Genomic DNA, 5,472 nt, shown 5'->3' on the forward strand with positions numbered 1-5,472 from the left:
TTTTCTGCTATTATAATATTACTAAATTGCATTATTAGTCAATTTCACAGTCAACACCAATAAAATTATACTGGCTGTGAAATTTAGAAATACTATGTATGTATAAAAGTAAATAATATGATATTTATGTAAGATGATAAATATAAAAATTTTATTTATTTAAAAAAAATCCTTGTCATAGTTTGATATATTAAAAATATGAGAAGGAAAAACAAAAATGTATATCATCAAAATATATTAATAACATTAATGATTTTTTTTCCTCCTTACACATAGCCACGTGGCTTTACTCAGTGAACGGTACGACAGCTTGAGTTTTTTGTTCTCAAGAAAAAGCAATTTTTTTTGTTGTCCACCGTATCTCTCAGTCCGACAGGCGAAGGATTAATCCGTCGCGGATCGGAGCTCCATTTAAGGGTCTGCCGCTGGCCAATAGGTTGCTGCATGCATAAGGCGGAATTCAAACCCCCGACGCTTACTTAAGCGAACGAGTGAGCTGACCACTCGACCAACCCACCAAGTTGGTTAAAAAAAAAAAGCAATTAATTTGATTTTGATGTATACTACTATTAAATTACTAATACGAGGTTATGAACTATATAAAAAAAAGAGCAAATAAATATGGTATTCTTATGGTAGTAATAGTGATATTACTAATTTTCATTGAAATTATATATACTATCACGTACATACATGTGGTTAAGTTGTATTAAGAAACGCAAGCTGGCTAGTTGAAAAATGCATGTCAACAATTCATCAACTAATGAAAGAATCTCATAATGTCTCAAGAGAAGCAGCATGAAGAGGAGCACATGTTAATTAGTGTGTTTCTGTTGATTTTTCCAACCGATTGGTGTGTGTGTGTGTGAGTGTATGCTGTTTATAGGTGTGTATCTGGATTAATTTCTTTGACAATCTTCTTATAATTGTTGCAATAGGATTATTAAATATATATCTACACATGATATGATCGAGTATGCACATGTTTAATTTGTGATCAACTTAAAAAATTCGGGAAATTAAAAAGCTAATAATAAAAATCAACATTATATTATAATATAATATAGACAACCCTCAAGAAATTATAGCTCAAATGACATAGTCTCTTCATACTCACCCAAGAGGTTGCGGGTTCGAGTGTATAAATATTAAGTTAAATAAAATAATTATAAATTATTATTTTTCTAACATTATGGATTATAATTCGTTTAGTCCAATTAAAACTAAAAAACAACCCTTAAGTAAGTAAGCATAACACAACAATGCTCCATTAAGTGGCTAGTGGCAGAAAAAGAGAATGTTGAGTTGTTGACCCCAAAAGAAAAATAAAGAAGCAAAAACTAAAGCTAAGTTGGCAGTGAGAATAAGATATTTTACTTCAAAATCTAACCAACAAATTCTACGGTTATAATTACTCGAAGAAAGGCCATACTGGCAGCAGCTTCATTATTATTGTTGAGCATGTTGTTGTGTTCATGTGCATTCCATTAATTAATATAGTAATACCATTGATCATAATTGCTACCAAATAAATAAATAGCTTTTTTTTTCAAAGAAAATAGTAATTCATTTTTTTCAATAAATAAAATATATGTCTAAAGTGGACTAAGTACAGTAAAAAAAGGGAATAAATCCAAATGCCTTAAACACAATATTAAGAAAAAAAAGAAATGAGCTACACGGTAAGATGTCATTAAAACTCTTTTGTTATGATCTTAGTTTCCGTCGCTATTTGATATGGTAAGATGATGATGTTCTCAAAGATCCTAACATTTCTTGTTTTCTAAATCTTTCATAGTAGTATCGATGCAAGAGCAACCTTCTCCTTCCAACTCACTTTCTTTTTCAATTATTGCTGGCATATAATTGATTAACCCATATTAGATTTGAGTATGTGTTAAGCTAGTAGTGTATTTCAATATATAGGATTAAAATTTTCCAACTATGGGTCTTCAAATATTCTCACTAAATTTTTCTTTCCAAAGATTAAAACACTCTTTTCTCGAGAACCTTCATCTCTTCTAATAGATTCCTTCAAGTCTAAGAAGAATTTTGACGAATATTTACCTTTAGAAAAGACGAGTACCTGAAATACTTGCTCTTATAAATTTTTTATGCTAAAGAGCTAGCGTGTCTTTATCATTAATCTCCAGCTCTATTTTGTAAGTATCGCCAAATTAAACGTCTTTAAATCTTTGAATCACGTTCCTTCTTGCTCTTTCTGTCGACGAATAATGTCTTATCTAACTCAATGCTGTCTCCTTTCATCATTTTTCTGCCCCACCAAAATTGCATAACTTTTTTTAATGTCTTCTATTAGAGAATCTGAAAGTTTAAAGCAACTCAGCGTATAAATTAGAATAGCAATAGCCACTGCCTTAATGAAGATCTCTTTTCCACTCATTGATAATAAATTCCTTTTCCAATCCTGTAGTTTCTTCACAATCTTGTTCCAAATGTAGTTAAAAGACGCCTTCTTAGATCTTTAAATCACAAACAGTAGCCCTAAGTATTTGTCCTACCTGTCCAGATGAGGAATTTGTAGGATGTGAGCTAGATAATTCTGAGTCTGTTCTGGGGTGTTCCGATTGAAAAATACTGTTGATTTGGACAGATTAACAACTTAACTGCTCAATTCACCATAGGTCTGTAAGGTATGCATAAGGTGTTGGCATGCTGTATCTATTGCTTTATAGAACATAATAGAGCCATCCGCAAAAAATAAGTGGCTAAAAAAAGGGCATCTACTGTTAAGCTTTAGACCTCAAATCTCTTGGTCTCTATTTTTCTCTATGGAACAATTGGGATAGTCCCTTTGCACAAATTATAAAAAGATAGGGAGAGAGGATCATCTTATCGTAATTTCCTACATGATTTAAAGAAACCATGAGGTTGTCCTTTTAAAGTAACAGAATATGATACAATAGTCACATATTCTTTCATCCAATCAATCCATTTTTCATAGAAACCTAGTTGTTCTATAACCTCCACACAAAACTCCATTCCACCCTATCATACGCCTTGCTCATATCAAACTTAAGGGCTAAATCATAATCACCAAATCTCTTATTCTTTAGAAAATGCATGTATTCATGTACAATGAGGATGTTATCACTAATCAACTTTTTCTTAATAAATGCACTCTAATTATCACTAATTATCTTATTCATAATATTTTGCATGCGATGTACTAGGACTTTAGAGATTATTTTATAGAAGATACTACTAAGGCTTATTGGCCTTATTTGGTCATCGTTTCTTCCATAGGAACTTTTGGAATGAGACAAATTTGAGTATGATTTAAGGTTCCCAACGTCTTACCACCCGTAAAAAAATTACCAACTGCTTACACTACCTCCTTTTTGATAGTTTTCCAGTAAAATTGAAAGAGTTTTGCCGTGAATCCATCATCGTCGGGAACCGAAAAAGGACTAATAAAAAAAACAGCAGCCTTGATTTCACTTTTCATTACTCTTTTTGTGAGCATCTAATTAGTTCTATTATTCACCTTCCTTCGAATAGAGTGAATGTCCTCCCTTGCTGACTGAAGGTTAGAGGAAGAAAAAAGCTTCTAAAAGTAGTTTTGAGCAACTTGAGCTATGCCCTCTGGATCTGTTTTGAATGAACCGAAGCTGTCTTGTAGTCTGTGGATCTTGTTTTTTTTTTTTAATCTATGTTGAAATTTAGAGCGAAAAAATTTAATATTCTGATCTTCCCACTTGAGCCACTGAATTCTTGATTTTTCTTTTCAGTACCTCTCTTCCATCTCATATGCATCCAGCAAATTCTTCTCCAGAGTATGAATTACTTATCTATTTGCATTGTTGCCTTTAGCTTTCTTCGTCACCAGCTTCGTCTTAAGATCAACAATAGTTTTTTTGTGAGTTACTAAAGCTGGTATTTTTCCAATCAATCAGATAGTGCCTGCATTATTTTAGTTTGTTAAATAGTTGTACATTAGAGAACCTGAAATACCATATCTCCATGCCTCTTTCACAATATTCAGCACCTCTTCTTTCCTATATCATCGCTCTTAAAAGTAGAATCTCCTCGTAGCCTTTCTTCCTTCCATGTCTGAGTTAAAAAGAATAGGGCAGTTGTCTAAACCCATATCTTCTAGATGCACAATGGAAGCTCTTGAATAATCGTCTCTGAATTGTTGAGAAACCAGACATCTATCCAATCTTTCTTAAATAAAATTGTCCCCATACTATTTGTTACACCAAGTGAATTTTATTCCCAAGTAGTCTAGATCCACCAAACTACTAGCATTGATGAATTCATTAAAGACTGCTATTGACATTGCAGACTTCATTTTCCCTTCTTCTTTTTCGTGATAAACCGTTATTGCATTAAAATCACCAATTACTGCATAGCAACTCTGGGCTTGGTTTAACAGTTCAAGGACTTTATCATATTGCATCAACCTTTGATTTTCGTCATTATGTAAATGCACTGCCACCACTTCTAACTCCCTTTGCATCTGATAATCTCTCCATTTAAAATGAATAAAATACTATTCTTCATTTCGAATCTAAATATCTACATTATCTCTCCACATCAACGTCAATTCACCAGTTAGACCATTAGGATTAACACAATGAAATTTGGTGAAACCTGCCTTACCACCCTGAGCCTGCACCATCAAGGTAATATTTTTTGTTTCACATAAAAAATTACTTCGGGAGAATGAGATTTACTAATCCCTTGCATATATATTGTGAACTATCAGAAAATTTTCTAGACTCCGACAGTTCCACATCACCATCTTTATGGATCCTTGGTGCCATTTTTGGGTTGGCACCTTTCTCCCTCTCAGTAGGTTCCAATTGCATCTGATACTGTTTCTTTTGCATCAAATCACCACTTTTCACCATTGTAGTTCTTTTTACCCCAACAACCTAATTACCTCCTTTTCTAGCTAAATTTTTTAGCTTTATCTTTCTATCTCTAGACTTCTCTGATTTGCTGCCTATCCCCAATCGAAAAAGTCCAAATTCAAATTGTTCAATTTGTTTGAGAACAGAATCTGAAACTTCTTCATTGTCTTAGCTAAATTCAATGGAGTTTTTTCTAATCCCAGTTTGACTCCCCCTTTTCTCCAAAATCTCCAGTCTTCTAACTTGTGAATCATCAACTGATAAATTAGCAAAGCTTTTTAAAAGATTGACCGGTGTTGATTTTTTGGTGATCCTCAATCCTGCACCTTCTCTAAGCGTGCTATTTGAAATTATATTTTCTGTTTGACTGTCCTCTCTTCTGTCCACAACCAATCACCCCAGCCCTCCTCTATAACCTCCCCTTTCAGCAAATCTTCTAGATAAGTATTACAACCCCTGACCTCATGACCAATTTGCCCACAATATTTGCAAAACTTTTCAATTCTCTCATATCAGAGTTGTACTTCCATCACTTTACCATTAGGGCCAGCAATATTCAAAATCTTTCTTAACTGTTTTGTAATATCTAGGG

The sequence above is a fragment of the Arachis ipaensis genome, chromosome B07, assembly GCF_000816755.2.
Source record: "Arachis ipaensis cultivar K30076 chromosome B07, Araip1.1, whole genome shotgun sequence".
In the NCBI taxonomy this organism is placed as follows: Eukaryota; Viridiplantae; Streptophyta; class Magnoliopsida; order Fabales; family Fabaceae; genus Arachis; species Arachis ipaensis.